A 9,007-nucleotide genomic window follows, 5' to 3' on the forward strand; every position below is an offset into this window, starting at 1 on the left:
GTCCTCTTTACTCAGGGAAAGAGCAGTTCTGGTCCTTTCTGGGGGCCCTCTGCCTCCTGGGGCACACCCACCTTGGAAGCAGCATCAGGGACTAGCAACCCATAACCACTGGGTGCCCTGCTTCCGCTAGCACCAGCTACCACCAGGAAACTGGGCACTCGCAAAAGTGAAACTGACTCGGCCGGTTTCCCGCCCCCGCGGAGGGAAATGGGGAGCAGCCTCGGCTGGACAACAACCAATTAGGCACTTTTTATTGCCCACACTGTCATAATCCTCCGAGCTTGGCCCCGATGAAGAGGAAATGGGATGGCAAGGAATTCCAAGATGCCTTCAGAGTTCACGTCAGCCATCCCCTTGCTTCTAGGTGCCCCCCCCCCATGCCATCAGGAGAATTTTCCCTCCAAGTGAGGTCCTCAGTCCTGGAAGTCAGCAGGACTTTGTGTCCAACCAAGTCCTTTAGCCTCTGAAACGGGGTGTTCTCTTGTTCTTTGCTCCAGCAACTCAGGGAAGAGGAATTCCACGCCTGTTTCTTTCCAGGACAGGGACAGCAGGAGCTCCTTTCTAGGATGGAGATGTGGTGGTGGAGGCCTCTGGTGGGTGCCCCCCAGGATGTGGGCATCAGGGGTCAGGGGAATTGCTGGTTTTTCCTTAGTACCCTCAGACTCCTCTCTCAGACTGGCAGCTCCCAGAGGACAGTGGACTTGTCTCTTCCAACAGATTGAAAATTCCTCAAGAAGCTATCTTTGCCAGAGAAAGTCTCGTTTGGATTCTGCCCTTTGCCTCAGTTGCCCAGAGCAGAGCTTTGTCCATAGTAGGTCACTCTCGCTGTCCCATACAACGACTGTGGCTCTGGCCCACAGTGGGCAGCCTTCTGGGCAGGAAGTATAACCTCCATCTGTCACAGTCTTCATTTCCACATCTGTAAAATGGGGGTAATAAATGGACCCACCTCAGCTGTAGTTGTGAAGATCACAAAGAAAATGTTAGCACCTGGCCCATACGAAGGGCTCAGAAAATGAAAGCTCTTGTTAGCTTTGGGGACAGCTGGCAGAAGGAAGACAGCAGCTTTCCTCCCGTTAGAAATCAGGATGGAATTCTAGCAACCCAGGCTTAAATAGGGAAGGCCAGAAGCCAGCCAGCCTGGCAGCTCTGTGGGGATCTCTGGCTGAGACCCAGGTGGACAGGTCGGGTCCCTTCTCTCTAGGAGAGAGCAAGAAGAGCTGCCATCAGCATGGGTCACCTCAGGGACCCAGAACAAAGAGGGCTACCATGAAGGGGGATGTCAAGTTAGGACCCTGCTGTCAAGGCAAGTGGAGAGAAGGGTTGTGTGCTTCATTCCCTTAGAAGGCCATGGCAGCCTCTTTGCCAGGGTGTTGGGGGTCTCAAACCCAATGGAGATGTTTATCCAGCAAGGTGGAGGGTTGGGCATGGATGGACACAGTCACCTCTCCCAGACCATGGGTCCCAAAATCACCTGAAGGAGGGGAGGGGACAGAAGGACGTGAAAACATACTCAAGGTGAGCACGCATTCATCTTCCCTTTCATGGGTAGACACACGCCTGGGTTCAGAGTGGACCACAAGCTGCTTTACATATCCATACTGCCTGTCCTTAAAGAGAAGGGGGTCTCAGGCTTGGCAGCTGCTTCAAGGAATGAGAGGCACTGCCTCCCCAGCTGATTCTGCCCTGAGGAAGGACCCTGGGTGGGGCTGAGCAGGCTGACACTGGCAACGAACCAGGGCCCTCAGGCAGGCCGGACAGGCAAATGGGAGGAGGATGGAGCACCATGCCATTACAGAAGAGCTGGGACAGACTCTACCTTCCTCGGTCTTGGGCCTGGAGGGGAAACAAGTAGGACAGGGAGCTGGGGCTGGAGGAAGGCTCTGAGGCTCTTCGGAGAAACTTGGTGGTGGGGGGGGGGGGTGGGTAGAATGCTCTCTCTTCTTCCTTTCTTCTTTTCAGTTTCAACTTAAGAGTTTCCACAGTGGGAAGCTTCCCCCCTTTGCTCCCTGGGCTTACCTTTGCAGGGACTTGTTTACTGAGTAGAGAACTGAACGCCCCTCCCGGCCTCCCTCCTCGACCACCAGTGGGCAGGGGAGGCCTGTGACCAGTCCGGAAGGCCACCCCTTCAGGGAGCTGTTGGTCAGATAGGGGAGACACAATTCTTGACCACAAAGATTTCCCAGACTGATGGGGGAGATAGAGCACATCCCTGATTCATCAAGAGTCACAAGGACGGGCAGCAGACAGATGCAATTCTTGAGGTGGGGCTCAGGGGCTAGGAAGACCCTCTGGGGAGCGGGCTGAGGGCAGTCAGTGGGGAGAAGCTCCTAGAAGAGAAAGTGTCGGAGACTTAGGGGGAGGGTCCCATGAATGCTATTTATCCTTAAGCCAGGCCCGTTTATCCAAAAAGGAAACTGCCTGGGACTTCACAGGAAATGTTCATCTGAGCCAGGATTCAAAGTTGTTCCTTTGCCCCAGGGGGGAGGAGGGTGCTAGGAGAAGGTGGGAGGTGGGGAGGGCTGAGGGACAGACAGGGGACAGACTGAAGGGGGAGGGGGAGGGGATGCATGCCATTTTGGTGAAGTTCCTCCCTGGCCCATGGATGAACCAAAGTCACTTAAATGAAAAAGAGAGAGAGAGAGGCGAGTTGAACAGGTCCCTGTCTGGCGGCTGTGAGTCAGGGAGCCGGTCCTCTGATCCTATGAGCCAAATCCCTGAATCTCCGGGGCTTTCAAGGCTCTTTGGGTCCAGCCTCAAAGCCACCGCCAGGTAGGGATCTGCCCCCTGCCTGACCTCCCTCTTTTCCTGCCCTTTCGCTGCTCTCTGACCTCCGACCCTGGGGCCTCCCTGGAAGGCTGAGTTACTTCTCCCCCTACCCAGATTTGGGGTAGACTTGGACAAAAGGGACAGAACGAAGGGGCTGTGTAGCCGGGCACAGGACAAGGAGCTGGAGAAATCCATGTTTCTCAGCCCTGGCTGCTGCTGGACCCCACTCTGGTAGCCACAGGGGAATTGGCCTATCAGAAAGGATGCCGGCATGCGTGCTTCAGGGTGGGAGGGGGAGAAGGAGGAACTAACGTGGGTCCCCAGAGCCCCCTCTGTGTGGGTGCTAACTGCCTTTAGAGGGAATTCCTTAGGGGGCACACTGCAGGGGCCCAGGAACCTTTGGCTCTGGGTCTGACCCTCTAGGGACCTCAGGGAACTCCCCGATCAGCCCCCCGCTCTGGGGAGGCCCATGTGGGACCAACCCGGAGGTTTCCCTTCAGGCTCTTCCCAAGTCGAGACCCTTGAACTGTCCTACTTCTTGGTGGGAAGGACCGTCTGGGGGGCACCGAGCCCATTCTCCTGTCCAAGGGGAACCCTCATGGGGGGTGGGTCCCCTTTCCTGAGCCAGTGGTTCCTGATGGCCCATGAAGACATGGTGGGACGTTGGGGAATGGTAAGGAGTGGACCGCGTGTTCCCTGTATTGTTGAGGGAGAGCCCCCCGGACACTGTCTTCCAGCCCCTGGGAGCTGGCACACGGGCCTGTGCCTGACTGGCTGGGGAAGGCTTGGAGCCTGGCTGAGCCCCAGTCTCAGGAGGGAGGGAAGAGCGTAGTGAGGGGGTGGGATGCCTCTTCCGCCCTGTAGATTAGGGACTCTGAGACAGGAGAGGGCCTGTCACCGGGCCCATAAATAAAGCAGCTGAGTCTTTCCCTCCATCTGTGTTTATCTGTCTGGCCTCGGGTTTCCGGGAGAGGAGATGTCTCAGCAGCCCCAGCAGCAAACCCTGGGCGCTGGTGGGGAGGAGGGCAGCTTCCTTGACTTCGCCTGGCTCTCACCCTCTGTTTCTCTGTCTCAAATCCCTGCCTCATGGTCGCTCTCTCTGCAACCTGGACACTGAGTCCAGCAGCCCCTCTGAGACCAGGCAGGCAGGGTGCGGGATGTGGTGGGAGGGTCTCTGACAGTTCTGCTGTCCCTCCCCATGGGTATGCACCCTCTTTGGGCTGTGGAGGAGAGCCCCTGGGGCCCCCAGGGAGGTGAGGGGCAGGAATCAACAGGGTGCTGGACAGGGGTTGGGGGGGTGGTCTGAGTGTGTGAACTCCTGGTCTGTGAGGGGCAGCCTCAGAAGAGGGAGGCAGGCCTGATCCTTACTGATGAGGGGAGATCCTGCTCTCCCCTTGCACATCCGCAGACTCTCTTCTTAGCACCCTCCTCCCCTCCCTGCTTCCCTGGGGCTCTGTGAGAGCTCCAGGCCATTCCCACAACCCAGGACATGTCACCAGGGCTCTTCCAGTGTGGGTCCCCAGACTACCTGCACCAACGTCGCGCTGGCAAAGACAAGGGAAAACGCTTCTCTAAATGCAATGTTCCTGGGCCACATAGACTTGCTGAACAGAGAGGGACCTTTCATTTTGTTCACTTTAAGGATTTCATTTATTTCACACACACACACACACACACACACACACACAGCATGTGTGTGCACAAGCATGGGGAACAGCCGGCAGAAGGAGAGGGAAAAGCAGGCTCCTCACTGAGGAGAGAGCCTGATGCTGGGTTTGATCCCAGGACCCAAGATCACTGCCTGAGCGGAATGCAGAAGCTTAACTGACTGAGCCACCCAGGCATCCTGGGACGTTTCATTTTAATGAATGTCCCAAATGATGAGCATGAGAACTGCCACCTCGTGCTGTCTGAGGTCTGGCTCTCTTGTTCTCCACCACAACCCCAGCACCCAGCTTGGTGCCCGGAACAGAGTAAGTGTTCAATATGAACATCCACCGATTGAATGCATTTCTAGAGGGTGACTACCCCTCCTTTCAGGTGGGGCCTTCTTCCCTGGCCTCTCCAAAGACCCTGAATCTCCCTGGAGGAGTGGGGGAGGGTCCCCAAGTTCCTGCTCTCAGAGGTAGTGGTGATACCAGAAGATGTCAGCCAGACCCCCCCCCCCCACATAGTGTCGCAGGACTGTAAGCGGAACACAACTGTATATATCACTGGCTCACACAGAAATACTCTCATCACAGGGATTTTAGGCCACTTGGGGAGCTCTCACTAGGGCAGGTGAGGCCTCCCAGCTCTCCTCGGAGTCCACAGGAGCCACAGCCTCCAGCACCCATCCTCGGGGAGCAAGAAGGGGCAGGAGGCTGGGAAGGGTAAAATCATAGAGAAGGGGAAGGACCAAAACTGTCAATGAAGAACCACAGCTAAATGAGGTCTGCGGGGAGAGGAGAGCACACCTGTTGCACAACTCAGGCCAGGGGTTCCTAGAATTTTCCAAGGGACTAGGCATCCCAGCCAGGAATGCCTGAATAAATCACTTCTCTTCTCTAAGCCTCAGTTTCCCTGAGTGTCAAATGACCATCTCTGGAAAGGAAGGCAAGGCTCCTCCAGATGAAGGGTCCTCTCCCTTGGGGGAGGGCCACTCAGGTCGCTGCCCCTGCACAGCTGGCTTACTCGGTGCAGCAAATAAATTTGCACTCATTTGCTTCCTGGATCAAAAAAAGAAAAAAAAATGTAGTCTGCAGATGAATAGAAAGCGGTAGGGTTCCAAGGTGAGGAGCCTGCCCAAGGTGGGGACTGGGATGTGGAGCAGGGAAACACGGGAGGCCTGGCCTCCTGCAGCTAGCAGGGGCCCCTCTGGCAGACTCTGAGAGCCTTTCCAGCTCCAGAGTGGAGAGGGCACTCTAGGCCTTGAGGGGCTGCAGGGTTGCAGACGCCAGGCCGTCTGGCAGGGGAGAGAGCAAGGGACCCAGGCATTCTGGGGGAGAGGGGGTAGTGAGGGGGCCCTGAGGGTGAAGGGCAGCTGAGAAGGGCTCTCAGGCCTCCCAGGGAGCCTGGAGCCAGCCCCAGGAATGTACCAGTAAGGCAGATGGCAAATACTTGCCCTGAGGCCCTAGAGAGGGATGAGGGAGGCAGGAGACTGAGAGAGGAGGAGGAGGAGGAGGAGGAGGACAGGGATGAGGCAGAGTGCAAGGAGTCTAGTTTCCTGAGGAAGAAGGAGGCAGACCCACTCTCGGGCAGGAGAGGGTGATGGCGAAAGTGGCCACCCTGGCTGTGGTCTGGGGTTGAAGGGGAGGCTGAGAAATGAGAAATCAGCCAGGGGAGACCTGGGAAAGGCAGGCTAGCTGGGTCCCTCCCCACTATCTAATGGCTCCAGCCAAATCCAGGAGGGGGTCAGATAGAGGAGGCAGCGTCCTCCACCCTAGGGAAAAGTCCTAATTGATGGCAGAGACACAGTCCCATCCAGATGGGGCCTCTATGTCCCACTGACACAACCCCAGGTCCTTGGGAAGTCCTTAGTCTCATGGAGGACACAAAATCCTTGCCTCAACCTGGGGTCAGGGGGCGGGGGGTTGGGGGTGGGATGCACGATGGGACACTACACATATCTTCAAATTACTTAGAAACTCAGCAACACAGCAGCAAGGGCACACACAGGGGACAGCTGTGAATGCTGAGCCTTTCCTAGATGGAGGGGACCCCAACATAAAGGAGCAATTAGTTTAGCAGAATGACTCAGAAGAGGCTCCCTCAAGTGGATTTTGAGTGAGATTTTGAAGATGCAGAAAGACAGGGGTTAGGGGTTCATCCTTGACTGGCCTGGGACTGCGATTGTAGAGCTGGTGAGGACAAAGAAGGGGACAGTTGACTCAGAGTCCTCTGGCCAGCGACACTGGATGGCAGTGGTGCATAAAGAGGACTCCAGGTCTGGAAGAGCCTTTTTTCCCCACCCCAGAGATGATCATTTGACATTCAGGGAAACTGAGGCTTAGAGAAGAGAAGTGACAGGATTGGAGTGAGCCAGCAAGTTAGGGGCAGAGCTGAGACCAGAGAGCAGATTTTAGGGCTCCTAGTCCTGCGCTCTTTCTCCTTCCCCAGCTGCCATGCTGACAACCTGGGGCCGTTGGCAGAAGGTTCCAGGAGCCATCCTCCAGGTGTTTTGTTAGTAACAGGGGAAAGTACCTAAATTTCTTAAGGCCTCTTTTTCTCCATCTGTACTTTGGGCTCTCTCATCAAGGAGGGGGAAGGCCTTTGCAGGAAGGCTCCACAGGATTCCAGGTTATTGGTAGGACTTGCTAACAGTTTTCCTGAAGCAAACATGGGTGGCCAGAGAGGGAGGCCAGAGGCTGGGGTACCCACAGCTGATGGGGACGTGCTCTGCTGCCACAGGGGCCTGATCTGATGATTTTTGAGGGGGGGGGGCGGAGAAGAGGACCAATTTGCATTTTATTTGCATATCAATTGCGTGAATTCCAGGCCTGGCCACGTGCTCGGGAATCTCCCTGGCTCTGGCTCCCTCCGCTGTGGTTTCCCCACCTGCCTGAGAGCCTCCTGGTTGCCAGTTGTGTGGCCACAGCTGGGGAAGGGGCGGGGGGAGGGGTGGTTCGGACGTGGGCCACTGGCTTCCCCGAGACCAACAAAGCAGAGCCTTCCACGCCCCAAGCTGGCGCCCCGGGCCCTCCCGGCCTCACTCCTGTGGGGTACCCAGGAGGCCTCCCCCGACGCCCTGCGGGAGGCTCCAGGCTGGCTGAGGGACGGCTCTAATCACGCCCAGGGCCTCCTAGCGCTCTGCCTTCCTAAACGTGGACCCCCCTCTGAGGGGGACCCAGCGGGAGTCCCTCGGGCCCTCCCCAGCTCACTGGGGAGAGCGGCCCCTGCACCCCCATCCCAGCGCCCTCAGCAGAGGCCGGGTGCTCAGCGGCAGTGGGCCGGCGAAGGGCTGTCCCCTCCCACTGGAGCCAAATAATTGCCTCCTGCTTTGTTGTGTGGTGTCTGGGGCCCGGGGCCTCTCATTTGTGGGGACGTGCTGTGGCGAGAGCCTCCCTGCGTAATTACCCCCTCCCCATCGCCGCCGCCGCCGCCACTGAGCCTCCTGCGTCCGCTGGGCCTTACTCACCCCGCCGGCCTGCAGCTCCCCCCACGGCCCAGACGCAGGGAACTCCCCTCCCGGGTCCCAAACTGTCCTCTTCCGGCAAGCCACCGCTTGGACTCTCCCTATGCGCCCCGCCCCCCCAAAACCGGGGTGGGCAGAAGTTGAGCCGATGGGGGTCTGTCTCCCCGAAGAGACCTGAAAGAATCTTTCTGATCTGAATACAACCCTCCCCACCCCGCCCCTGCCGACAACCAGGTCCTCAGCCGGGGAACCAGACCCAGGATTGGGCTCCGGGCACGCGCCTCGCGTTGCGCAACATCTGGACAGGGGTTGCACCTGTCGGGACTTGTTCCCAGTTCGGGTTGGAGCTACCTGCGACCCTGATACCTGGGAGAAAACACTCCACTCTAGCCACTCTAGCTCCGCTTTTTCTCTCTTTCTTTCTTTCTTCTTTCTTTCTTTCTTTCTTTCTTTCTTTCTTTCCTTCTTCTTTTTCTTTCTTTCTTTCTTTTTTTTTTTTTTTTGTTTCCTATTCCTGCTTCTTTGTCACCTGTTTACCTATTTGTTATAAAGGAAACGAAGAAGAGCCACCCTTCGAGCTAGCATGGGAGCCTGAGACACACCCACGCACCAAGGAAGGAACAGAGACACTCCCCAAGATAAAGGGGGAGACTCCAGCAAAGAAGCTGAGACCCAGGCCGCAGAGAAGCCTGAGCGGCCAGCCAGAGGCGCACAGAGGCAAAAGGAGGGAGGAGTGGAGAGGTTTCCATTTCTCTCAAGTGGAAACTCAAAAAGAAATAGAATGGACAAACAGATATAATGAAGCTCTGGTTTCTTGTTATATTTTATTAAATCTTGGGTAACTCTTGGAGACTAGACCACGGAAGTTGCGTAAAGGCTGGACTTGGAGGGGAGGGGGGAGGACAGAGAGTAAGAAGCCAAGATAGATTAGGAAGGGAGCAACTGTCACAAAGGTTTGTACACAGCAAGCACTCAATCATAAATAATGGCAGGGGGACCCCTCTCTTCTGAGGCCAGGACAATTGAAAATTTAAATGGCAACAATGCCCCCCTCCCCCAATCTGGCTGGCTCAGTTGGAAGAACATGTCACTCTTGATCTCCCAGTGGTGACTTCAAGCCCCACG

The 9,007-nt window shown here is 56.6% G+C and overlaps 1 long non-coding RNA gene across 1 annotated transcript; it reads right to left on the reverse strand.

The window, feature by feature from the left end:
* Positions 1–225: 225 nt before the first annotated feature.
* On the reverse strand, positions 226–8,128 carry LOC116578323. The gene is made up of 2 exons (XR_004280822.1): positions 7,886–8,128; positions 226–919 (listed from the first exon to the last, which is right to left on the reverse strand). It is a non-coding gene; the product is annotated as an uncharacterized LOC116578323 (long non-coding RNA).
* Positions 8,129–9,007: the final 879 nt, after the last annotated feature.

This window comes from Mustela erminea, chromosome 18 (assembly GCF_009829155.1).
Source record: "Mustela erminea isolate mMusErm1 chromosome 18, mMusErm1.Pri, whole genome shotgun sequence".
Classification (NCBI taxonomy): Eukaryota; Metazoa; Chordata; class Mammalia; order Carnivora; family Mustelidae; genus Mustela; species Mustela erminea.